At 63.0% G+C, this 26,661-nt stretch overlaps 4 non-coding genes across 4 annotated transcripts; all 4 read left to right on the top strand.

The window, feature by feature from the left end:
- Positions 1-744: 744 nt before the first annotated feature.
- On the top strand, positions 745-863 carry LOC131868653 (5S ribosomal RNA). Its single transcript, XR_009367100.1, has one exon. It is a non-coding gene; the product is annotated as a 5S ribosomal RNA (ribosomal RNA).
- A 7,804-nt stretch (positions 864-8,667) lies between these two features.
- LOC131868656 (5S ribosomal RNA) lies at positions 8,668-8,786 on the top strand. The gene has a single exon (XR_009367103.1). It is a non-coding gene; the product is annotated as a 5S ribosomal RNA (ribosomal RNA).
- A 7,804-nt stretch (positions 8,787-16,590) lies between these two features.
- Positions 16,591-16,709, top strand: LOC131868621 (5S ribosomal RNA). Its single transcript, XR_009367067.1, has one exon. It is a non-coding gene; the product is annotated as a 5S ribosomal RNA (ribosomal RNA).
- A 7,804-nt stretch (positions 16,710-24,513) lies between these two features.
- LOC131868622 (5S ribosomal RNA) lies at positions 24,514-24,632 on the top strand. Its single transcript, XR_009367068.1, has one exon. It is a non-coding gene; the product is annotated as a 5S ribosomal RNA (ribosomal RNA).
- Positions 24,633-26,661: the final 2,029 nt, after the last annotated feature.

A 26,661-nucleotide genomic window follows, 5' to 3' on the forward strand; every position in this document is an offset into this window, starting at 1 on the left:
CCTGATGGGTGCTTCTTGTCAAGTTTTAGTCGTCGGGACTCATTTCGAGCCTTAGAGGTCGTTTCTTGTCCGGTTGCCCTGTCTTCGACCTGGGAACCCAATTTTGGTCCTCGGGTCCCATTTTTTTTTGTCTCGCATCCCACTTTTGGCCTGTGGCCTTTTCGGGGTCGATTCTCGTTTTGGGCATCAGAGCATGTTTCTTCTCCTAAAACCCAATATTTGTTTATTAAGTCTCGGAACACATTTTTGTTCTCGTGGACCCATCATGGGTCTTGGAACGCATTTGTGGTCCTTGGGTCCCATTTTGCATCCCGAAACTTGTGTTTTGGTGCTTGATCCCTATTTTGGGTGCCCACCTTGCACCAAGTGCGCACCCGGGGCAAACCGAGCGCCTTGGTGCACCGGGGCAAGATCGAGCGTGCACCCGAGGCGCCCCGAACATGCACCAAGGTGCACTCGGCCCACATGTGAGCGCAGGTCGTTGCGCCCGAGGTGGTGTGTGGGCACCGCGTTGCAGACGGGACACTGCACGCACACGACGCCCCCTCCAGGTGCACGCACGTAGGCCGGGCCGGGTGCACACCCGACGCCCTAGCAAGGTGCGCGCACCCGGGCAGGGCTCACACTTGGCGAACGGGGCGCACTTCGCGAGGGAGGGTGTGCACCTCGACGGGGGTGGGTGGCCGGGGTGGATTCGCACGTGGGTCGCGGTTTGCTAAGTACACACTGCGACAAGCTCATAACGGGTGCGATCATACCAGCGTTAGTGCACCGGATCCCATCAGAACTCCGCAGTTAAGCGCGCTTGGGCCGGAGTAGTACTGGGATGGGTGACCTCCCGGGAAGTCCCGGTGTTGCACCCTTTTTTAGTTTTTCGCCGGGCGTCGCAATGCTATTTGAATAAACCTTTTGCCCGTTTGCGTTCTCGTCGGGGCCGGGCCGGGCCGGGGTGCGCTGCCCGCACTACCGCGCGCGCGGGGGCGACACCGAGCGCGCACCCGAGGCGCCCCGAGCACACAGGCCACGGTGCAACCCGGGCGTTGTGCGCGCACCCCGGTGCGCCCGAGGTGCTGCGCGCGCACCCAGGTGAAATCGGTGTGCACCTCGGCCAGTGCGCGCTCGGTCGAGTCGCGCACGTTGGCCAAGGTGCACGGTGATGTTTCTTACTCTAAGGTTCCGCACCAGACGCCCGGGACAGGTGAGCGAAGCTGGGCGGGGCCGGGTGCGCGGCCGGGGCAGGTGCACGCAGCTGGAGAGAGCTTTGGAGCACACTTCGGAGCGCACCAATGATGCGCTCCATTCAAAAGTTTCCTGAAAAGGCAAAAAAAGTTGAGATTATAGAATTTCCCACTTGAGAGATTGTAAAAAAAAAAAATTTAAAATGAAGGAAACGCGGGTGCCAAGGTGTGCGCAGCCCAGCCAAGGTGTGCGCACCAAGGCGCCCACCCTGGCGAAGGTGCACGCAAGGTGCGCACCCGAGGCAAACCGGACAATTAACCCAACTTTCGACTTCGCGCGCACCTTGGAGCGCACTTCGGAGCGCTCCTTGGTGCGCACCAATCTTGGGCACCTCGGAGTGCACCATGGCGCCCACCAAGGTGCGCACCCGGGGCAAACCGAGCTCCGACTTCGTGCGCACCTTGGAGCGCACGAAAGGTGCGCACCATGGCGCCCACCAAGGTGCGCAGCCCAGCCAAGGCGTGCGCATCAAGGTGCGCACCCTGGCGAAGGTGCGCACCCGGGGCAAACCGAGCTCCGACTTCGTGCGCACCTTGGAGCGCACAAAAGGTGCGCAACCCAGCCAAGGTGTGCGCACCCCGGTCAAACCGAGCTCCGAATCGTGCGCACCAGAGGTGCACGCCATCGTGCGCACCTTGGAGCACACTTCGGAGCCCTCCTTGGTGCGCGCCGATGTTGCGCACCTCGGAGCGCACCCGGGGAAAACAATGCAATTAACCCGACTTTCGACTTCGTGGGCACCTCGGAGCGCTCTCGGGTTCGCACCTCGGAGCACACCGAGGTGCGCACCTTTGATGCGCTGCCTTCACCAATTTCCAGAAAAGGCAAGAAAACATTGAGAAGGTGTGCGCACCGAGGTGCCCACCCTGGCGAAGGTGCACGCGAGGTGCGCACCCGGGGCAAACCGGGCTCCGACTTCGTGCACGCCGCACCTTGGAGCACACTTCGGAGCGCTCCTTGGTGCGCACCAGGGCGCGCAACCCAGCCGAGGTGCCCACCCCGGCGAAGGTGCACGCGAGGTGCGCACCCGGGGCAAACCGGGCTCCGACTTCGTGCACGCCATGGTGCCCACCGCGGCGAAGGTGCACGCGAGGTGCGCACCCGGGGCAAACCGGGCTCCGACTTCGTGCACGCCGCACCTTGGAGCACACTTCGGAGCGCTCCTTGGTGCGCACCATGGTGCCCACCAGGGCGCGCAACCCCGCCGAAGGTGCACGCGAGGTGCGCACCCGGGGCAAACCGGGCTCCGACTTCGTGCACGCCGCACCTTGGAGCACACTTCGGAGCGCTCCTTGGTGCGCACCATGGTGCCCACCAGGGCGCGCAACCCCGCCGAAGGTGCACGCGAGGTGCGCACCCGGGGCAAACCGGGCTCCGACTTCGTGCACGCCATGGTGCGCACCGCGGCGAAGGTGCGCACCCGGGGCAAACCGGGCTCCGACTTCGTGCACGCCGCACCTTGGAGCACACTTCGGAGCGCTCCTTGGTGCGCACCAGGGCGCGCAACCCAGCCGAGGTGCCCACCCCGGCGAAGGTGCACGCGAGGTGCGTACCCGGGGCAAACCGGGCTCCGACTTCGTGCACGCCGCACCTTGGAGCACACTTCGGAGCGCTCCTTGGTGCGCACCATGGTGCCCACCAGGCCGCGCAACCCAGCCAAGGTGTGCGCACCAAGGTGCACGCGAGGTGCGCACCCGGGGCAAACCGGGGTCCGACTTCGTGCACGCCGCACCTTGGAGCACACATCGGGGCGCTCCCGGGTTCGCACCGGCGTTGCGCACCGTGGTGGGCACCTCGGAGCACACCAAGGTGGGCAGCGAGGTGCGCACCTTTGATGCGATGCCTTCACTAATTTCCATAAAAGGCAAAAAAAAAACGAGATTTTAAAATTTCCGTTTTGAAAGATAGTGAGAAAAAGGGAATGCTGGTGCCATCTTGAGCCCGCCCTGGTGCGCAGCCCAGCCAAGGTGTGCGCACCAAGGTGCCCACCCTGGCGAAGGTGCGCGCCCGGGCAATTAACCCAACTTCCAACTTCGCGCGCGCCAGGGTGGGAGCGCACCCAACAACCGGGCCTGGGAAGAGCCAATGCGAGAAACCCCACCAAACGCTCTGACAAAAAAAGAGGGGGCGCTCCAGTAACCCCGCTTCGGAGCGCACCCTGGGCAAACCCAGCCAAGGTGCCCACCCCGGCCAAGGTGCAGGCGAGGTGCGCACCCGGGGCAAACCGGGCTCCGACAACGTGCACGCCGCACCTTGGAGCACACTTCGTAGCGCTCCCGGGTGCGCACCTCAGAGCACACCAAGGTGGGCAGCGAGGTGCGCACCTTTGATGCGCTGCCTTCACTAATTTCCAGAAAAGGCAAAAAAAAAAGGAGATTTTAAAATTTCCGTTTTGAAAGATAGTGAAAAAAACGGAACGCGCGTGCCATCTTGAGCCCGCCCTGGTGCGCAGCCCAGGTAAGGTGCCCACCCTGGCAAAGGTGCGCACCCGGGCAATTAACCCTACTTCCGACTTCGTGCGCGCCAGGGTGGCAACCGGGCCTCGGAAGAGCCAATGCGAGAAACCCCACCAAACGCTCCGACAAAAAAAGAGGCGGCGCTCCAATAACCCCGCTTCGGAGCGCAGCCGGGGCAAACCCAGCCAAGGTGCCCACCCCGACGAAGGTGCACGCGAGGTGCGCACCCGGGGCAAACCGGGCTCCGACAACGTGCACGCAGCACCTTGGAGCACACTTCGAAGCACTCCCGGGTGCCCACCGGCGTTGCGCACCGTGGTGGGCAGCGAGGTGCGCACCTTTGATGCGCTGCCTTCACTAATTTCCAGAAAAAGGCAAAAAAAAATGAGATTTTAAAATTTCCGTTTTGAAAGATAGTGAAAAAAAAGGAACGCGGGTGCCATCTTGAGCCCGCCCTGGTGCGCAGCCCAGGCAAGGCATGCGCACCAAGGTGCCCACCCGAGGTGCACACCCGGGGCAAACCGGGCTCCGACTTCGTGCAGGCCGCACCTTGGAGCACACTTCGGAGCGCTCCTTGGTGCGCACCATGGTGCCCACCAGGGCGCGCAACCCAGCCAAGGTCTGCACACTAAGGTGCCCACCCCGGCGAAGGTGCACGCGAGGTGCGCACCCGGGGCAAACCGGGCTCCGACTTCGTGCACGCCATGGTGCCCACCGCGGCGAAGGTGCACGCGAGGTGCGCACCCGGGGCAAACCGGGCTCCGACTTCGTGCACGCCGCACCTTGGAGCACACTTCGGAGCGCTCCTTGGTGCGCACCATGGTGCCCACCAGGGCGCGCAACCCAGCCAAGGTGTGCGCACCAAGGTGCACGCGAGGTGCGCACCCGGGGCAAACCGGGGTCCGACTTCGTGCACGCCGCACCTTGGAGCACACATCGGAGCGCTCCCAGGTTCGCACCAGCGTTGCGCACCTTTGATGCGCTGCCTTCACTAATTTCCAGAAAAGGCAAAAAAAAACGATATTTTAAAATTTCCGTTCTGAAAGATAGTGAAAAAAACGGAACGCGGGTGCCATCTTGAGCCCTTCCTGGTGCGCAGCCCAGGCAAGTTGTGCGCACCAAGGTGCCCACCCTGGCGGAGGTGCGCGCCCGGGGCAAACCGGGCTCCGACTTCGTGCACTGCATGGTGCCCACCAAGGCGCGCAACCCAGCCAAGGTGCCCACCGCAGCGAAGGTGCACGCGAGGTGCACACCCGGGGCAAACCGGGCTCCGACTTCGTGCACGCCGCACCTTGGAGCACACTTCAGAGCGCTCCTTGGTGCGCACCAGGGCGCGCAACCCAGCCGAGGTGCCCACCCCGGCGAAGGTGCACGCGAGGTGCGCACCCGGGGCAAACCGGGCTCCGACTTCGTGCACGCCATGGTGCCCACCGCGGCGAAGGTGCGCACCCGGGGCAAACCGGGCTCCGACTTCGTGCACGCCGCACCTTGGAGCACACTTCGGAGCGCTCCTTGGTGCGCACCATGGTGCCCACCAGGCCGCGCAACCCAGCCAAGGTGTGCGCACCAAGGTGCACGCGAGGTGCGCACCCGGGGCAAACCGGGGTCCGACTTCGTGCACGCCGCACCTTGGAGCACACATCGGGGCGCTCCCGGGTTCGCACCGGCGTTGCGCACCGTGGTGGGCACCTCGGAGCACACCAAGGTGGGCAGCGAGGTGCGCACCTTTGATGCGATGCCTTCACTAATTTCCATAAAAGGCAAAAAAAAAACGAGATTTTAAAATTTCCGTTTTGAAAGATAGTGAGAAAAAGGGAATGCTGGTGCCATCTTGAGCCCGCCCTGGTGCGCAGCCCAGCCAAGGTTTGTGCACCAAGGTGCCCACCCTGGCGAAGGTGCGCGCCCGGGCAATTAACCCAACTTCCAACTTCGCGCGCGCCAGGGTGGGAGCGCACCCAACAACCGGGCCTGGGAAGAGCCAATGCGAGAAACCCCACCAAACTCTCTGACAAAAAAAGAGGGGGCGCTCCAGTAACCCCGCTTCGGAGCGCACCCTGGGCAAACCCAGCCAAGGTGCCCACCCCGGCCAAGGTGCAGGCGAGGTGCGCACCCGGGGCAAACCGGGCTCCGACAACGTGCACGCCGCACCTTGGAGCACACTTCGTAGCGCTCCCGGGTGCGCACCTCAGAGCACACCAAGGTGGGCAGCGAGGTGCGCACCTTTGATGCGCTGCCTTCACTAATTTCCAGAAAAGGCAAAAAAAAAAGGAGATTTTAAAATTTCCGTTTTGAAAGATAGTGAAAAAAACGGAACGCGCGTGCCATCTTGAGCCCGCCCTGGTGCGCAGCCCAGGTAAGGTGCCACCCTGGCAAAGGTGCGCACCCGGGCAATTAACCCTACTTCCGACTTCGTGCGCGCCAGGGTGGCAACCGGGCCTCGGAAGAGCCAATGCGAGAAACCCCACCAAACGCTCCGACAAAAAAAGAGGCGGCGCTCCAATAACCCCGCTTCGGAGCGCAGCCGGGGCAAACCAAGCCAAGGTGCCCACCCCGACGAAGGTGCACGCGAGGTGCGCACCCGGGGCAAACCGGGCTCCGACAACGTGCACGCAGCACCTTGGAGCACACTTCGAAGCACTCCCGGGTGCCCACCGGCGTTGCGCACCGTGGTGGGCAGCGAGGTGCGCACCTTTGATGCGCTGCCTTCACTAATTTCCAGAAAAAGGCAAAAAAAAATGAGATTTTAAAATTTCCGTTTTGAAAGATAGTGAAAAAAAAGGAACGCGGGTGCCATCTTGAGCCCGCCCTGGTGCGCAGCCCAGGCAAGGCATGCGCACCAAGGTGCCCACCCGAGGTGCACACCCGGGGCAAACCGGGCTCCGACTTCGTGCAGGCCGCACCTTGGAGCACACTTCGGAGCGCTCCTTGGTGCGCACCATGGTGCCCACCAGGGCGCACCCGAGGCAAACCGGGCTCCGACTTCGTGCACGCCGCACCTTGGAGCACACATCGGAGCGCTCCCAGGTTCGCACCAGCGTTGCGCACCTTTGATGCGCTGCCTTCACTAATTTCCAGAAAAGGCAAAAAAAAACGATATTTTAAAATTTCCGTTCTGAAAGATAGTGAAAAAAACGGAACGCGGGTGCCATCTTGAGCCCTTCCTGATGCGCAGCCCAGGCAAGTTGTGCGCACCAAGGTGCCCACCCTGGCGGAGGTGCGCGCCCGGGGCAAACCGGGCTCCGACTTCGTGCACTGCATGGTGCCCACCAAGGCGCGCAACCCAGCCAAGGTGCCCACCGCAGCGAAGGTGCACGCGAGGTGCGCACCCGAGGTGCACACCCGGGGCAAACCGGGCTCCGACTTCGTGCACGCCGCACCTTGGAGCACACTTCAGAGCGCTCCTTGGTACGCACCAGGGCGCGCAACCCAGCCAAGGTGCTCACCCCGGCGAAGGTGCACGCGAGGTGCGCACCCGGGGCAAACCGGGCTCGGACTTCGTGCACGCCGCACCTTGGAGCACACATCGGAGCGCTCCCGGGTTCGCACCAGCATTGCGCACCTTTGATGCGCTGCCTTCACTAATTTCCAGAAAAGGCAAAAAAAAGAAAAAAATGAGATTTTAAAATTTCCGTTTTGAAAGATAGTGAAAAAAACGGAACGCGGGTGCCATCTTGAGCCCGCCCTGGTGTGCAGCCCAGGCAAGTTGTGCGCACCAAGGCACCCACCCTGGCCAAGGTGGGTCACGGGGTGGGTCCTAGGGTGGGTAACGGGGTGGGTACTAAGGTGCGTGCCAAGGTGGGTCATAGGGTGGGTGCCAAGGTGGGCACCAGGGTGGGTGTGCACCAACCCTAGCCAGGGTAGGTCACGGGGTGGTTGTCGGGGTGGGCGTCAAGGAGCCAAGGTGGGTGGCAAGTAGCCAAGTTGCGTGCCAAGGTGGGTGTCGGGGTGGGTGCCAAGGATCCAAGGTGGGTGCCAAGGAACCAAGGTGGGTGTCTGGGTGGGTGCCGAGGTGGGAGCCAGGGTGGGTCCCAAGGTGAGTGCAAAGGTGGGTGCCAGGGTCAAGGTGAGTGCCAATGTGGGTTCCAAGGTGCCAGGGTCAGGGTGAGTGCCAATGTGGGTTCAAAGGTGCTAAGTTGGGTGCGAGGTTGGGTGCGAGGGTGGGTGGGTGCCAAGGTGTGCTAGGTGGAAGCCCGGGTGGGTCGGCATCCCATGGGTGTCGAGTTGGGTGCCTGATGGGTGCTTCTTGTCAAGTTTTAGTCGTCGGGACTCATTTCGAGCCTTAGAGGTCGTTTCTTGTCCGGTTGCCCTGTCTTCGACCTGGGAACCCAATTTTGGTCCTCGGGTCCCATTTTTTTTTGTCTCGCATCCCACTTTTGGCCTGTGGCCTTTTCGGGGTCGATTCTCGTTTTGGGCATCAGAGCATGTTTCTTCTCCTAAAACCCAATATTTGTTTATTAAGTCTCGGAACACATTTTTGTTCTCGTGGACCCATCATGGGTCTTGGAACGCATTTGTGGTCCTTGGGTCCCATTTTGCATCCCGAAACTTGTGTTTTGGTGCTTGATCCCTATTTTGGGTGCCCACCTTGCACCAAGTGCGCACCCGGGGCAAACCGAGCGCCTTGGTGCACCGGGGCAAGATCGAGCGTGCACCCGAGGCGCCCCGAACATGCACCAAGGTGCACTCGGCCCACATGTGAGCGCAGGTCGTTGCGCCCGAGGTGGTGTGTGGGCACCGCGTTGCAGACGGGACACTGCACGCACACGACGCCCCCTCCAGGTGCACGCACGTAGGCCGGGCCGGGTGCACACCCGACGCCCTAGCAAGGTGCGCGCACCCGGGCAGGGCTCACACTTGGCGAACGGGGCGCACTTCGCGAGGGAGGGTGTGCACCTCGACGGGGGTGGGTGGCCGGGGTGGATTCGCACGTGGGTCGCGGTTTGCTAAGTACACACTGCGACAAGCTCATAACGGGTGCGATCATACCAGCGTTAGTGCACCGGATCCCATCAGAACTCCGCAGTTAAGCGCGCTTGGGCCGGAGTAGTACTGGGATGGGTGACCTCCCGGGAAGTCCCGGTGTTGCACCCTTTTTTAGTTTTTCGCCGGGCGTCGCAATGCTATTTGAATAAACCTTTTGCCCGTTTGCGTTCTCGTCGGGGCCGGGCCGGGCCGGGGTGCGCTGCCCGCACTACCGCGCGCGCGGGGGCGACACCGAGCGCGCACCCGAGGCGCCCCGAGCACACAGGCCACGGTGCAACCCGGGCGTTGTGCGCGCACCCCGGTGCGCCCGAGGTGCTGCGCGCGCACCCAGGTGAAATCGGTGTGCACCTCGGCCAGTGCGCGCTCGGTCGAGTCGCGCACGTTGGCCAAGGTGCACGGTGATGTTTCTTACTCTAAGGTTCCGCACCAGACGCCCGGGACAGGTGAGCGAAGCTGGGCAGGGCCGGGTGCGCGGCCGGGGCAGGTGCACGCAGCTGGAGAGAGCTTTGGAGCACACTTCGGAGCGCACCAATGATGCGCTCCATTCAAAAGTTTCCTAAAAAGGCAAAAAAAGTTGAGATTATAGAATTTCCCACTTGAGAGATTGTAAAAAAAAAAAATTTAAAATGAAGGAAACGCGGGTGCCAAGGTGTGCGCAGCCCAGCCAAGGTGTGCGCACCAAGGCGCCCACCCTGGCGAAGGTGCACGCAAGGTGCGCACCCGAGGCAAACCGGACAATTAACCCAACTTTCGACTTCGCGCGCACCTTGGAGCGCACTTCGGAGCGCTCCTTGGTGCGCACCAATCTTGGGCACCTCGGAGTGCACCATGGCGCCCACCAAGGTGCGCACCCGGGGCAAACCGAGCTCCGACTTCGTGCGCACCTTGGAGCGCACGAAAGGTGCGCACCATGGCGCCCACCAAGGTGCGCAGCCCAGCCAAGGCGTGCGCATCAAGGTGCGCACCCTGGCGAAGGTGCGCACCCGGGGCAAACCGAGCTCCGACTTCGTGCGCACCTTGGAGCGCACAAAAGGTGCGCAACCCAGCCAAGGTGTGCGCACCCCGGTCAAACCGAGCTCCGAATCGTGCGCACCAGAGGTGCACGCCATCGTGCGCACCTTGGAGCACACTTCGGAGCCCTCCTTGGTGCGCGCCGATGTTGCGCACCTCGGAGCGCACCCGGGGAAAACAATGCAATTAACCCGACTTTCGACTTCGTGGGCACCTCGGAGCGCTCTCGGGTTCGCACCTCGGAGCACACCGAGGTGCGCACCTTTGATGCGCTGCCTTCACCAATTTCCAGAAAAGGCAAGAAAACATTGAGAAGGTGTGCGCACCGAGGTGCCCACCCTGGCGAAGGTGCACGCGAGGTGCGCACCCGGGGCAAACCGGGCTCCGACTTCGTGCACGCCGCACCTTGGAGCACACTTCGGAGCGCTCCTTGGTGCGCACCAGGGCGCGCAACCCAGCCGAGGTGCCCACCCCGGCGAAGGTGCACGCGAGGTGCGCACCCGGGGCAAACCGGGCTCCGACTTCGTGCACGCCATGGTGCCCACCGCGGCGAAGGTGCACGCGAGGTGCGCACCCGGGGCAAACCGGGCTCCGACTTCGTGCACGCCGCACCTTGGAGCACACTTCGGAGCGCTCCTTGGTGCGCACCATGGTGCCCACCAGGGCGCGCAACCCCGCCGAAGGTGCACGCGAGGTGCGCACCCGGGGCAAACCGGGCTCCGACTTCGTGCACGCCGCACCTTGGAGCACACTTCGGAGCGCTCCTTGGTGCGCACCATGGTGCCCACCAGGGCGCGCAACCCCGCCGAAGGTGCACGCGAGGTGCGCACCCGGGGCAAACCGGGCTCCGACTTCGTGCACGCCATGGTGCGCACCGCGGCGAAGGTGCGCACCCGGGGCAAACCGGGCTCCGACTTCGTGCACGCCGCACCTTGGAGCACACTTCGGAGCGCTCCTTGGTGCGCACCAGGGCGCGCAACCCAGCCGAGGTGCCCACCCCGGCGAAGGTGCACGCGAGGTGCGTACCCGGGGCAAACCGGGCTCCGACTTCGTGCACGCCGCACCTTGGAGCACACTTCGGAGCGCTCCTTGGTGCGCACCATGGTGCCCACCAGGCCGCGCAACCCAGCCAAGGTGTGCGCACCAAGGTGCACGCGAGGTGCGCACCCGGGGCAAACCGGGGTCCGACTTCGTGCACGCCGCACCTTGGAGCACACATCGGGGCGCTCCCGGGTTCGCACCGGCGTTGCGCACCGTGGTGGGCACCTCGGAGCACACCAAGGTGGGCAGCGAGGTGCGCACCTTTGATGCGATGCCTTCACTAATTTCCATAAAAGGCAAAAAAAAAACGAGATTTTAAAATTTCCGTTTTGAAAGATAGTGAGAAAAAGGGAATGCTGGTGCCATCTTGAGCCCGCCCTGGTGCGCAGCCCAGCCAAGGTGTGCGCACCAAGGTGCCCACCCTGGCGAAGGTGCGCGCCCGGGCAATTAACCCAACTTCCAACTTCGCGCGCGCCAGGGTGGGAGCGCACCCAACAACCGGGCCTGGGAAGAGCCAATGCGAGAAACCCCACCAAACGCTCTGACAAAAAAAGAGGGGGCGCTCCAGTAACCCCGCTTCGGAGCGCACCCTGGGCAAACCCAGCCAAGGTGCCCACCCCGGCCAAGGTGCAGGCGAGGTGCGCACCCGGGGCAAACCGGGCTCCGACAACGTGCACGCCGCACCTTGGAGCACACTTCGTAGCGCTCCCGGGTGCGCACCTCAGAGCACACCAAGGTGGGCAGCGAGGTGCGCACCTTTTATGCGCTGCCTTCACTAATTTCCAGAAAAGGCAAAAAAAAAAGGAGATTTTAAAATTTCCGTTTTGAAAGATAGTGAAAAAAACGGAACGCGCGTGCCATCTTGAGCCCGCCCTGGTGCGCAGCCCAGGTAAGGTGCCCACCCTGGCAAAGGTGCGCACCCGGGCAATTAACCCTACTTCCGACTTCGTGCGCGCCAGGGTGGCAACCGGGCCTCGGAAGAGCCAATGCGAGAAACCCCACCAAACGCTCCGACAAAAAAAGAGGCGGCGCTCCAATAACCCCGCTTCGGAGCGCAGCCGGGGCAAACCCAGCCAAGGTGCCCACCCCGACGAAGGTGCACGCGAGGTGCGCACCCGGGGCAAACCGGGCTCCGACAACGTGCACGCAGCACCTTGGAGCACACTTCGAAGCACTCCCGGGTGCCCACCGGCGTTGCGCACCGTGGTGGGCAGCGAGGTGCGCACCTTTGATGCGCTGCCTTCACTAATTTCCAGAAAAAGGCAAAAAAAAATGAGATTTTAAAATTTCCGTTTTGAAAGATAGTGAAAAAAAAGGAACGCGGGTGCCATCTTGAGCCCGCCCTGGTGCGCAGCCCAGGCAAGGCATGCGCACCAAGGTGCCCACCCGAGGTGCACACCCGGGGCAAACCGGGCTCCGACTTCGTGCAGGCCGCACCTTGGAGCACACTTCGGAGCGCTCCTTGGTGCGCACCATGGTGCCCACCAGGGCGCGCAACCCAGCCAAGGTCTGCACACTAAGGTGCCCACCCCGGCGAAGGTGCACGCGAGGTGCGCACCCGGGGCAAACCGGGCTCCGACTTCGTGCACGCCATGGTGCCCACCGCGGCGAAGGTGCACGCGAGGTGCGCACCCGGGGCAAACCGGGCTCCGACTTCGTGCACGCCGCACCTTGGAGCACACTTCGGAGCGCTCCTTGGTGCGCACCATGGTGCCCACCAGGGCGCGCAACCCAGCCAAGGTGTGCGCACCAAGGTGCACGCGAGGTGCGCACCCGGGGCAAACCGGGGTCCGACTTCGTGCACGCCGCACCTTGGAGCACACATCGGAGCGCTCCCAGGTTCGCACCAGCGTTGCGCACCTTTGATGCGCTGCCTTCACTAATTTCCAGAAAAGGCAAAAAAAAACGATATTTTAAAATTTCCGTTCTGAAAGATAGTGAAAAAAACGGAACGCGGGTGCCATCTTGAGCCCTTCCTGGTGCGCAGCCCAGGCAAGTTGTGCGCACCAAGGTGCCCACCCTGGCGGAGGTGCGCGCCCGGGGCAAACCGGGCTCCGACTTCGTGCACTGCATGGTGCCCACCAAGGCGCGCAACCCAGCCAAGGTGCCCACCGCAGCGAAGGTGCACGCGAGGTGCACACCCGGGGCAAACCGGGCTCCGACTTCGTGCACGCCGCACCTTGGAGCACACTTCAGAGCGCTCCTTGGTGCGCACCAGGGCGCGCAACCCAGCCGAGGTGCCCACCCCGGCGAAGGTGCACGCGAGGTGCGCACCCGGGGCAAACCGGGCTCCGACTTCGTGCACGCCATGGTGCCCACCGCGGCGAAGGTGCGCACCCGGGGCAAACCGGGCTCCGACTTCGTGCACGCCGCACCTTGGAGCACACTTCGGAGCGCTCCTTGGTGCGCACCATGGTGCCCACCAGGCCGCGCAACCCAGCCAAGGTGTGCGCACCAAGGTGCACGCGAGGTGCGCACCCGGGGCAAACCGGGGTCCGACTTCGTGCACGCCGCACCTTGGAGCACACATCGGGGCGCTCCCGGGTTCGCACCGGCGTTGCGCACCGTGGTGGGCACCTCGGAGCACACCAAGGTGGGCAGCGAGGTGCGCACCTTTGATGCGATGCCTTCACTAATTTCCATAAAAGGCAAAAAAAAAACGAGATTTTAAAATTTCCGTTTTGAAAGATAGTGAGAAAAAGGGAATGCTGGTGCCATCTTGAGCCCGCCCTGGTGCGCAGCCCAGCCAAGGTTTGCGCACCAAGGTGCCCACCCTGGCGAAGGTGCGCGCCCGGGCAATTAACCCAACTTCCAACTTCGCGCGCGCCAGGGTGGGAGCGCACCCAACAACCGGGCCTGGGAAGAGCCAATGCGAGAAACCCCACCAAACTCTCTGACAAAAAAAGAGGGGGCGCTCCAGTAACCCCGCTTCGGAGCGCACCCTGGGCAAACCCAGCCAAGGTGCCCACCCCGGCCAAGGTGCAGGCGAGGTGCGCACCCGGGGCAAACCGGGCTCCGACAACGTGCACGCCGCACCTTGGAGCACACTTCGTAGCGCTTCCGGGTGCGCACCTCAGAGCACACCAAGGTGGGCAGCGAGGTGCGCACCTTTGATGCGCTGCCTTCACTAATTTCCAGAAAAGGCAAAAAAAAAAGGAGATTTTAAAATTTCCGTTTTGAAAGATAGTGAAAAAAACGGAACGCGCGTGCCATCTTGAGCCCGCCCTGGTGCGCAGCCCAGGTAAGGTGCCACCCTGGCAAAGGTGCGCACCCGGGCAATTAACCCTACTTCCGACTTCGTGCGCGCCAGGGTGGCAACCGGGCCTCGGAAGAGCCAATGCGAGAAACCCCACCAAACGCTCCGACAAAAAAAGAGGCGGCGCTCCAATAACCCCGCTTCGGAGCGCAGCCGGGGCAAACCAAGCCAAGGTGCCCACCCCGACGAAGGTGCACGCGAGGTGCGCACCCGGGGCAAACCGGGCTCCGACAACGTGCACGCAGCACCTTGGAGCACACTTCGAAGCACTCCCGGGTGCCCACCGGCGTTGCGCACCGTGGTGGGCAGCGAGGTGCGCACCTTTGATGCGCTGCCTTCACTAATTTCCAGAAAAAGGCAAAAAAAAATGAGATTTTAAAATTTCCGTTTTGAAAGATAGTGAAAAAAAAGGAACGCGGGTGCCATCTTGAGCCCGCCCTGGTGCGCAGCCCAGGCAAGGCATGTGCACCAAGGTGCCCACCCGAGGTGCACACCCGGGGCAAACCGGGCTCCGACTTCGTGCAGGCCGCACCTTGGAGCACACTTCGGAGCGCTCCTTGGTGCGCACCATGGTGCCCACCAGGGCGCACCCGAGGCAAACCGGGCTCCGACTTCGTGCACGCCGCACCTTGGAGCACACATCGGAGCGCTCCCAGGTTCGCACCAGCGTTGCGCACCTTTGATGCGCTGCCTTCACTAATTTCCAGAAAAGGCAAAAAAAAACGATATTTTAAAATTTCCGTTCTGAAAGATAGTGAAAAAAACGGAACGCGGGTGCCATCTTGAGCCCTTCCTGATGCGCAGCCCAGGCAAGTTGTGCGCACCAAGGTGCCCACCCTGGCGGAGGTGCGCGCCCGGGGCAAACCGGGCTCCGACTTCGTGCACTGCATGGTGCCCACCAAGGCGCGCAACCCAGCCAAGGTGCCCACCGCAGCGAAGGTGCACGCGAGGTGCGCACCCGAGGTGCACACCCGGGGCAAACCGGGCTCCGACTTCGTGCACGCCGCACCTTGGAGCACACTTCAGAGCGCTCCTTGGTACGCACCAGGGCGCGCAACCCAGCCAAGGTGCTCACCCCGGCGAAGGTGCACGCGAGGTGCGCACCCGGGGCAAACCGGGCTCGGACTTCGTGCACGCCGCACCTTGGAGCACACATCGGAGCGCTCCCGGGTTCGCACCAGCATTGCGCACCTTTGATGCGCTGCCTTCACTAATTTCCAGAAAAGGCAAAAAAAAGAAAAAAATGAGATTTTAAAATTTCCGTTTTGAAAGATAGTGAAAAAAACGGAACGCGGGTGCCATCTTGAGCCCGCCCTGGTGTGCAGCCCAGGCAAGTTGTGCGCACCAAGGCACCCACCCTGGCCAAGGTGGGTCACGGGGTGGGTCCTAGGGTGGGTAACGGGGTGGGTACTAAGGTGCGTGCCAAGGTGGGTCATAGGGTGGGTGCCAAGGTGGGCACCAGGGTGGGTGTGCACCAACCCTAGCCAGGGTAGGTCACGGGGTGGTTGTCGGGGTGGGCGTCAAGGAGCCAAGGTGGGTGGCAAGTAGCCAAGTTGCGTGCCAAGGTGGGTGTCGGGGTGGGTGCCAAGGATCCAAGGTGGGTGCCAAGGAACCAAGGTGGGTGTCTGGGTGGGTGCCGAGGTGGGAGCCAGGGTGGGTCCCAAGGTGAGTGCAAAGGTGGGTGCCAGGGTCAAGGTGAGTGCCAATGTGGGTTCCAAGGTGCCAGGGTCAGGGTGAGTGCCAATGTGGGTTCAAAGGTGCTAAGTTGGGTGCGAGGTTGGGTGCGAGGGTGGGTGGGTGCCAAGGTGTGCTAGGTGGAAGCCCGGGTGGGTCGGCATCCCATGGGTGTCGAGTTGGGTGCCTGATGGGTGCTTCTTGTCAAGTTTTAGTCGTCGGGACTCATTTCGAGCCTTAGAGGTCGTTTCTTGTCCGGTTGCCCTGTCTTCGACCTGGGAACCCAATTTTGGTCCTCGGGTCCCATTTTTTTTTGTCTCGCATCCCACTTTTGGCCTGTGGCCTTTTCGGGGTCGATTCTCGTTTTGGGCATCAGAGCATGTTTCTTCTCCTAAAACCCAATATTTGTTTATTAAGTCTCGGAACACATTTTTGTTCTCGTGGACCCATCATGGGTCTTGGAACGCATTTGTGGTCCTTGGGTCCCATTTTGCATCCCGAAACTTGTGTTTTGGTGCTTGATCCCTATTTTGGGTGCCCACCTTGCACCAAGTGCGCACCCGGGGCAAACCGAGCGCCTTGGTGCACCGGGGCAAGATCGAGCGTGCACCCGAGGCGCCCCGAACATGCACCAAGGTGCACTCGGCCCACATGTGAGCGCAGGTCGTTGCGCCCGAGGTGGTGTGTGGGCACCGCGTTGCAGACGGGACACTGCACGCACACGACGCCCCCTCCAGGTGCACGCACGTAGGCCGGGCCGGGTGCACACCCGACGCCCTAGCAAGGTGCGCGCACCCGGGCAGGGCTCACACTTGGCGAACGGGGCGCACTTCGCGAGGGAGGGTGTGCACCTCGACGGGGGTGGGTGGCCGGGGTGGATTCGCACGTGGGTCGCGGTTTGCTAAGTACACACTGCGACAAGCTCATAACGGGTGCGATCATACCAGCGTTAGTGCACCGGATCCCATCAGAACTCCGCAGTTAAGCGCGCTTGGGCCGGAGTAGTACTGGGATGGGTGACCTCCCGGGAAGTCCCGGTGTTGCACCCTTTTTTAGTTTTTCGCCGGGCGTCGCAATGCTATTTGAATAAACCTTTTGCCCGTTTGCGTTCTCGTCGGGGCCGGGCCGGGCCGGGGTGCGCTGCCCGCACTACCGCGCGCGCGGGGGCGACACCGAGCGCGCACCCGAGGCGCCCCGAGCACACAGGCCACGGTGCAACCCGGGCGTTGTGCGCGCACCCCGGTGCGCCCGAGGTGCTGCGCGCGCACCCAGGTGAAATCGGTGTGCACCTCGGCCAGTGCGCGCTCGGTCGAGTCGCGCACGTTGGCCAAGGTGCACGGTGATGTTTCTTACTCTAAGGTTCCGCACCAGACGCCCGGGACAGGTGAGCGAAGCTGGGCGGGGCCGGGTGCGCGGCCGGGGCAGGTGCACGCAGCTGGAGAGAGCTTTGGAGCACACTTCGGAGCGCACCAATGATGCGCTCCATTCAAAAGTTTCCTGAAAAGGCAAAAAAAGTTGAGATTATAGAATTTCCCACTTGAGAGATTGTAAAAAAAAAAAATTTAAAATGAAGGAAACGCGGGTGCCAAGGTGTGCGCAGCCCAGCCAAGGTGTGCGCACCAAGGCGCCCACCCTGGCGAAGGTGCACGCAAGGTGCGCACCCGAGGCAAACCGGACAATTAACCCAACTTTCGACTTCGCGCGCACCTTGGAGCGCACTTCGGAGCGCTCCTTGGTGCGCACCAATCTTGGGCACCTCGGAGTGCACCATGGCGCCCACCAAGGTGCGCACCCGGGGCAAACCGAGCTCCGACTTCGTGCGCACCTTGGAGCGCACGAAAGGTGCGCACCATGGCGCCCACCAAGGTGCGCAGCCCAGCCAAGGCGTGCGCATCAAGGTGCGCACCCTGGCGAAGGTGCGCACCCGGGGCAAACCGAGCTCCGACTTCGTGCGCACCTTGGAGCGCACAAAAGGTGCGCAACCCAGCCAAGGTGTGCGCACCCCGGTCAAACCGAGCTCCGAATCGTGCGCACCAGAGGTGCACGCCATCGTGCGCACCTTGGAGCACACTTCGGAGCCCTCCTTGGTGCGCGCCGATGTTGCGCACCTCGGAGCGCACCCGGGGAAAACAATGCAATTAACCCGACTTTCGACTTCGTGGGCACCTCGGAGCGCTCTCGGGTTCGCACCTCGGAGCACACCGAGGTGCGCACCTTTGATGCGCTGCCTTCACCAATTTCCAGAAAAGGCAAGAAAACATTGAGAAGGTGTGCGCACCGAGGTGCCCACCCTGGCGAAGGTGCACGCGAGGTGCGCACCCGGGGCAAACCGAGCTCCGACTTCGTGCACGCCGCACCTTGGAGCACACTTCGGAGCGCTCCTTGGTGCGCACCAGGGCGCGCAACCCAGCCGAGGTGCCCACCCCGGCGAAGGTGCACGCGAGGTGCGCACCCGGGGCAAACCGGGCTCCGACTTCGTGCACGCCATGGTGCCCACCGCGGCGAAGGTGCACGCGAGGTGCGCACCCGGGGCAAACCGGGCTCCGACTTCGTGCACGCCGCACCTTGGAGCACACTTCGGAGCGCTCCTTGGTGCGCACCATGGTGCCCACCAGGGCGCGCAACCCCGCCGAAGGTGCACGCGAGGTGCGCACCCGGGGCAAACCGGGCTCCGACTTCGTGCACGCCGCACCTTGGAGCACACTTCGGAGCGCTCCTTGGTGCGCACCATGGTGCCCACCAGGGCGCGCAACCCCGCCGAAGGTGCACGCGAGGTGCGCACCCGGGGCAAACCGGGCTCCGACTTCGTGCACGCCATGGTGCGCACCGCGGCGAAGGTGCGCACCCGGGGCAAACCGGGCTCCGACTTCGTGCACGCCGCACCTTGGAGCACACTTCGGAGCGCTCCTTGGTGCGCACCAGGGCGCGCAACCCAGCCGAGGTGCCCACCCCGGCGAAGGTGCACGCGAGGTGCGTACCCGGGGCAAACCGGGCTCCGACTTCGTGCACGCCGCACCTTGGAGCACACTTCGGAGCGCTCCTTGGTGCGCACCATGGTGCCCACCAGGCCGCGCAACCCAGCCAAGGTGTGCGCACCAAGGTGCACGCGAGGTGCGCACCCGGGGCAAACCGGGGTCCGACTTCGTGCACGCCGCACCTTGGAGCACACATCGGGGCGCTCCCGGGTTCGCACCGGCGTTGCGCACCGTGGTGGGCACCTCGGAGCACACCAAGGTGGGCAGCGAGGTGCGCACCTTTGATGCGATGCCTTCACTAATTTCCATAAAAGGCAAAAAAAAAACGAGATTTTAAAATTTCCGTTTTGAAAGATAGTGAGAAAAAGGGAATGCTGGTGCCATCTTGAGCCCGCCCTGGTGCGCAGCCCAGCCAAGGTGTGCGCACCAAGGTGCCCACCCTGGCGAAGGTGCGCGCCCGGGCAATTAACCCAACTTCCAACTTCGCGCGCGCCAGGGTGGGAGCGCACCCAACAACCGGGCCTGGGAAGAGCCAATGCGAGAAACCCCACCAAACGCTCTGACAAAAAAAGAGGGGGCGCTCCAGTAACCCCGCTTCGGAGCGCACCCTGGGCAAACCCAGCCAAGGTGCCCACCCCGGCCAAGGTGCAGGCGAGGTGCGCACCCGGGGCAAACCGGGCTCCGACAACGTGCACGCCGCACCTTGGAGCACACTTCGTAGCGCTCCCGGGTGCGCACCTCAGAGCACACCAAGGTGGGCAGCGAGGTGCGCACCTTTGATGCGCTGCCTTCACTAATTTCCAGAAAAGGCAAAAAAAAAAGGAGATTTTAAAATTTCCGTTTTGAAAGATAGTGAAAAAAACGGAACGCGCGTGCCATCTTGAGCCCGCCCTGGTGCGCAGCCCAGGTAAGGTGCCCACCCTGGCAAAGGTGCGCACCCGGGCAATTAACCCTACTTCCGACTTCGTGCGCGCCAGGGTGGCAACCGGGCCTCGGAAGAGCCAATGCGAGAAACCCCACCAAACGCTCCGACAAAAAAAGAGGCGGCGCTCCAATAACCCCGCTTCGGAGCGCAGCCGGGGCAAACCCAGCCAAGGTGCCCACCCCGACGAAGGTGCACGCGAGGTGCGCACCCGGGGCAAACCGGGCTCCGACAACGTGCACGCAGCACCTTGGAGCACACTTCGAAGCACTCCCGGGTGCCCACCGGCGTTGCGCACCGTGGTGGGCAGCGAGGTGCGCACCTTTGATGCGCTGCCTTCACTAATTTCCAGAAAAAGGCAAAAAAAAATGAGATTTTAAAATTTCCGTTTTGAAAGATAGTGAAAAAAAAGGAACGCGGGTGCCATCTTGAGCCCGCCCTGGTGCGCAGCCCAGGCAAGGCATGCGCACCAAGGTGCCCACCCGAGGTGCACACCCGGGGCAAACCGGGCTCCGACTTCGTGCAGGCCGCACCTTGGAGCACACTTCGGAGCGCTCCTTGGTGCGCACCATGGTGCCCACCAGGGCGCGCAACCCAGCCAAGGTCTGCACACTAAGGTGCCCACCCCGGCGAAGGTGCACGCGAGGTGCGCACCCGGGGCAAACCGGGCTCCGACTTCGTGCACGCCATGGTGCCCACCGCGGCGAAGGTGCACGCGAGGTGCGCACCCGGGGCAAACCGGGCTCCGACTTCGTGCACGCCGCACCTTGGAGCACACTTCGGAGCGCTCCTTGGTGCGCACCATGGTGCCCACCAGGGCGCGCAACCCAGCCAAGGTGTGCGCACCAAGGTGCACGCGAGGTGCGCACCCGGGGCAAACCGGGGTCCGACTTCGTGCACGCCGCACCTTGGAGCACACATCGGAGCGCTCCCAGGTTCGCACCAGCGTTGCGCACCTTTGATGCGCTGCCTTCACTAATTTCCAGAAAAGGCAAAAAAAAACGATATTTTAAAATTTCCGTTCTGAAAGATAGTGAAAAAAACGGAACGCGGGTGCCATCTTGAGCCCTTCCTGGTGCGCAGCCCAGGCAAGTTGTGCGCACCAAGGTGCCCACCCTGGCGGAGGTGCGCGCCCGGGGCAAACCGGGCTCCGACTTCGTGCACTGCATGGTGCCCACCAAGGCGCGCAACCCAGCCAAGGTGCCCACCGCAGCGAAGGTGCACGCGAGGTGCACACCCGGGGCAAACCGGGCTCCGACTTCGTGCACGCCGCACCTTGGAGCACACTTCAGAGCGCTCCTTGGTGCGCACCAGGGCGCGCAACCCAGCCGAGGTGCCCACCCCGGCGAAGGTGCACGCGAGGTGCGCACCCGGGGCAAACCGGGCTCCGACTTCGTGCACGCCATGGTGCCCACCGCGGCGAAGGTGCGCACCCGGGGCAAACCGGGCTCCGACTTCGTGCACGCCGCACCTTGGAGCACACTTCGGAGCGCTCCTTGGTGCGCACCATGGTGCCCACCAGGCCGCGCAACCCAGCCAAGGTGTGCGCACCAAGGTGCACGCGAGGTGCGCACCCGGGGCAAACCGGGGTCCGACTTCGTGCACGCCGCACCTTGGAGCACACATCGGGGCGCTCCCGGGTTCGCACCGGCGTTGCGCACCGTGGTGGGCACCTCGGAGCACACCAAGGTGGGCAGCGAGGTGCGCACCTTTGATGCGATGCCTTCACTAATTTCCATAAAATCCAAAAAAAAAACGAGATTTTAAAATTTCCGTTTTGAAAGATAGTGAGAAAAAGGGAATGCTGGTGCCATCTTGAGCCCGCCCTGGTGCGCAGCCCAGCCAAGGTTTGCGCACCAAGGTGCCCACCCTGGCGAAGGTGCGCGCCCGGGCAATTAACCCAACTTCCAACTTCGCGCGCGCCAGGGTGGGAGCGCACCCAACAACCGGGCCTGGGAAGAGCCAATGCGAGAAACCCCACCAAACTCTCTGACAAAAAAAGAGGGGGCGCTCCAGTAACCCCGCTTCGGAGCGCACCCTGGGCAAACCCAGCCAAGGTGCCCACCCCGGCCAAGGTGCAGGCGAGGTGCGCACCCGGGGCAAACCGGGCTCCGACAACGTGCACGCCGCACCTTGGAGCACACTTCGTAGCGCTCCCGGGTGCGCACCTCAGAGCACACCAAGGTGGGCAGCGAGGTGCGCACCTTTGATGCGCTGCCTTCACTAATTTCCAGAAAAGGCAAAAAAAAAAGGAGATTTTAAAATTTCCGTTTTGAAAGATAGTGAAAAAAACGGAACGCGCGTGCCATCTTGAGCCCGCCCTGGTGCGCAGCCCAGGTAAGGTGCCACCCTGGCAAAGGTGCGCACCCGGGCAATTAACCCTACTTCCGACTTCGTGCGCGCCAGGGTGGCAACCGGGCCTCGGAAGAGCCAATGCGAGAAACCCCACCAAACGCTCCGACAAAAAAAGAGGCGGCGCTCCAATAACCCCGCTTCGGAGCGCAGCCGGGGCAAACCAAGCCAAGGTGCCCACCCCGACGAAGGTGCACGCGAGGTGCGCACCCGGGGCAAACCGGGCTCCGACAACGTGCACGCAGCACCTTGGAGCACACTTCGAAGCACTCCCGGGTGCCCACCGGCGTTGCGCACCGTGGTGGGCAGCGAGGTGCGCACCTTTGATGCGCTGCCTTCACTAATTTCCAGAAAAAGGCAAAAAAAAATGAGATTTTAAAATTTCCGTTTTGAAAGATAGTGAAAAAAAAGGAACGCGGGTGCCATCTTGAGCCCGCCCTGGTGCGCAGCCCAGGCAAGGCATGCGCACCAAGGTGCCCACCCGAGGTGCACACCCGGGGCAAACCGGGCTCCGACTTCGTGCAGGCCGCACCTTGGAGCACACTTCGGAGCGCTCCTTGGTGCGCACCATGGTGCCCACCAGGGCGCACCCGAGGCAAACCGGGCTCCGACTTCGTGCACGCCGCACCTTGGAGCACACATCGGAGCGCTCCCAGGTTCGCACCAGCGTTGCGCACCTTTGATGCGCTGCCTTCACTAATTTCCAGAAAAGGCAAAAAAAAACGATATTTTAAAATTTCCGTTCTGAAAGATAGTGAAAAAAACGGAACGCGGGTGCCATCTTGAGCCCTTCCTGATGCGCAGCCCAGGCAAGTTGTGCGCACCAAGGTGCCCACCCTGGCGGAGGTGCGCGCCCGGGGCAAACCGGGCTCCGACTTCGTGCACTGCATGGTGCCCACCAAGGCGCGCAACCCAGCCAAGGTGCCCACCGCAGCGAAGGTGCACGCGAGGTGCGCACCCGAGGTGCACACCCGGGGCAAACCGGGCTCCGACTTCGTGCACGCCGCACCTTGGAGCACACTTCAGAGCGCTCCTTGGTACGCACCAGGGCGCGCAACCCAGCCAAGGTGCTCACCCCGGCGAAGGTGCACGCGAGGTGCGCACCCGGGGCAAACCGGGCTCGGACTTCGTGCACGCCGCACCTTGGAGCACACATCGGAGCGCTCCCGGGTTCGCACCAGCATTGCGCACCTTTGATGCGCTGCCTTCACTAATTTCCAGAAAAGGCAAAAAAAAGAAAAAAATGAGATTTTAAAATTTCCGTTTTGAAAGATAGTGAAAAAAACGGAACGCGGGTGCCATCTTGAGCCCGCCCTGGTGTGCAGCCCAGGCAAGTTGTGCGCACCAAGGCACCCACCCTGGCCAAGGTGGGTCACGGGGTGGGTCCTAGGGTGGGTAACGGGGTGGGTACTAAGGTGCGTGCCAAGGTGGGTCATAGGGTGGGTGCCAAGGTGGGCACCAGGGTGGGTGTGCACCAACCCTAGCCAGGGTAGGTCACGGGGTGGTTGTCGGGGTGGGCGTCAAGGAGCCAAGGTGGGTGGCAAGTAGCCAAGTTGCGTGCCAAGGTGGGTGTCGGGGTGGGTGCCAAGGATCCAAGGTGGGTGCCAAGGAACCAAGGTGGGTGTCTGGGTGGGTGCCGAGGTGGGAGCCAGGGTGGGTCCCAAGGTGAGTGCAAAGGTGGGTGCCAGGGTCAAGGTGAGTGCCAATGTGGGTTCCAAGGTGCCAGGGTCAGGGTGAGTGCCAATGTGGGTTCAAAGGTGCTAAGTTGGGTGCGAGGTTGGGTGCGAGGGTGGGTGGGTGCCAAGGTGTGCTAGGTGGAAGCCCGGGTGGGTCGGCATCCCATGGGTGTCGAGTTGGGTGCCTGATGGGTGCTTCTTGTCAAGTTTTAGTCGTCGGGACTCATTTCGAGCCTTAGAGGTCGTTTCTTGTCCGGTTGCCCTGTCTTCGACCTGGGAACCCAATTTTGGTCCTCGGGTCCCATTTTTTTTTGTCTCGCATCCCACTTTTGGCCTGTGGCCTTTTCGGGGTCGATTCTCGTTTTGGGCATCAGAGCATGTTTCTTCTCCTAAAACCCAATATTTGTTTATTAAGTCTCGGAACACATTTTTGTTCTCGTGGACCCATCATGGGTCTTGGAACGCATTTGTGGTCCTTGGGTCCCATTTTGCATCCCGAAACTTGTGTTTTGGTGCTTGATCCCTATTTTGGGTGCCCACCTTGCACCAAGTGCGCACCCGGGGCAAACCGAGCGCCTTGGTGCACCGGGGCAAGATCGAGCGTGCACCCGAGGCGCCCCGAACATGCACCAAGGTGCACTCGGCCCACATGTGAGCGCAGGTCGTTGCGCCCGAGGTGGTGTGTGGGCACCGCGTTGCAGACGGGACACTGCACGCACACGACGCCCCCTCCAGGTGCACGCACGTAGGCCGGGCCGGGTGCACACCCGACGCCCTAGCAAGGTGCGCGCACCCGGGCAGGGCTCACACTTGGCGAACGGGGCGCACTTCGCGAGGGAGGGTGTGCACCTCGACGGGGGTGGGTGGCCGGGGTGGATTCGCACGTGGGTCGCGGTTTGCTAAGTACACACTGCGACAAGCTCATAACGGGTGCGATCATACCAGCGTTAGTGCACCGGATCCCATCAGAACTCCGCAGTTAAGCGCGCTTGGGCCGGAGTAGTACTGGGATGGGTGACCTCCCGGGAAGTCCCGGTGTTGCACCCTTTTTTAGTTTTTCGCCGGGCGTCGCAATGCTATTTGAATAAACCTTTTGCCCGTTTGCGTTCTCGTCGGGGCCGGGCCGGGCCGGGGTGCGCTGCCCGCACTACCGCGCGCGCGGGGGCGACACCGAGCGCGCACCCGAGGCGCCCCGAGCACACAGGCCACGGTGCAACCCGGGCGTTGTGCGCGCACCCCGGTGCGCCCGAGGTGCTGCGCGCGCACCCAGGTGAAATCGGTGTGCACCTCGGCCAGTGCGCGCTCGGTCGAGTCGCGCACGTTGGCCAAGGTGCACGGTGATGTTTCTTACTCTAAGGTTCCGCACCAGACGCCCGGGACAGGTGAGCGAAGCTGGGCGGGGCCGGGTGCGCGGCCGGGGCAGGTGCACGCAGCTGGAGAGAGCTTTGGAGCACACTTCGGAGCGCACCAATGATGCGCTCCATTCAAAAGTTTCCTGAAAAGGCAAAAAAAGTTGAGATTATAGAATTTCCCACTTGAGAGATTGTAAAAAAAAAAAATTTAAAATGAAGGAAACGCGGGTGCCAAGGTGTGCGCAGCCCAGCCAAGGTGTGCGCACCAAGGCGCCCACCCTGGCGAAGGTGCACGCAAGGTGCGCACCCGAGGCAAACCGGACAATTAACCCAACTTTCGACTTCGCGCGCACCTTGGAGCGCACTTCGGAGCGCTCCTTGGTGCGCACCAATCTTGGGCACCTCGGAGTGCACCATGGCGCCCACCAAGGTGCGCACCCGGGGCAAACCGAGCTCCGACTTCGTGCGCACCTTGGAGCGCACGAAAGGTGCGCACCATGGCGCCCACCAAGGTGCGCAGCCCAGCCAAGGCGTGCGCATCAAGGTGCGCACCCTGGCGAAGGTGCGCACCCGGGGCAAACCGAGCTCCGACTTCGTGCGCACCTTGGAGCGCACAAAAGGTGCGCAACCCAGCCAAGGTGTGCGCACCCCGGTCAAACCGAGCTCCGAATCGTGCGCACCAGAGGTGCACGCCATCGTGCGCACCTTGGAGCACACTTCGGAGCCCTCCTTGGTGCGCGCCGATGTTGCGCACCTCGGAGCGCACCCGGGGAAAACAATGCAATTAACCCGACTTTCGACTTCGTGGGCACCTCGGAGCGCTCTCGGGTTCGCACCTCGGAGCACACCGAGGTGCGCACCTTTGATGCGCTGCCTTCACCAATTTCCAGAAAAGGCAAGAAAACATTGAGAAGGTGTGCGCACCGAGGTGCCCACCCTGGCGAAGGTGCACGCGAGGTGCGCACCCGGGGCAAACCGGGCTCCGACTTCGTGCACGCCGCACCTTGGAGCACACTTCGGAGCGCTCCTTGGTGCGCACCAGGGCGCGCAACCCAGCCGAGGTGCCCACCCCGGCGAAGGTGCACGCGAGGTGCGCACCCGGGGCAAACCGGGCTCCGACTTCGTGCACGCCATGGTGCCCACCGCGGCGAAGGTGCACGCGAGGTGCGCACCCGGGGCAAACCGGGCTCCGACTTCGTGCACGCCGCACCTTGGAGCACACTTCGGAGCGCTCCTTGGTGCGCACCATGGTGCCCACCAGGGCGCGCAACCCCGCCGAAGGTGCACGCGAGGTGCGCACCCGGGGCAAACCGGGCTCCGACTTCGTGCACGCCGCACCTTGGAGCACACTTCGGAGCGCTCCTTGGTGCGCACCATGGTGCCCACCAGGGCGCGCAACCCCGCCGAAGGTGCACGCGAGGTGCGCACCCGGGGCAAACCGGGCTCCGACTTCGTGCACGCCATGGTGCGCACCGCGGCGAAGGTGCGCACCCGGGGCAAACCGGGCTCCGACTTCGTGCACGCCGCACCTTGGAGCACACTTCGGAGCGCTCCTTGGTGCGCACCAGGGCGCGCAACCCAGCCGAGGTGCCCACCCCGGCGAAGGTGCACGCGAGGTGCGTACCCGGGGCAAACCGGGCTCCGACTTCGTGCACGCCGCACCTTGGAGCACACTTCGGAGCGCTCCTTGGTGCGCACCATGGTGCCCACCAGGCCGCGCAACC

This window comes from Cryptomeria japonica, unplaced genomic scaffold (genome assembly GCF_030272615.1).
Source record: "Cryptomeria japonica unplaced genomic scaffold, Sugi_1.0 HiC_scaffold_211, whole genome shotgun sequence".
In the NCBI taxonomy this organism is placed as follows: domain Eukaryota; kingdom Viridiplantae; phylum Streptophyta; class Pinopsida; order Cupressales; family Cupressaceae; genus Cryptomeria; species Cryptomeria japonica.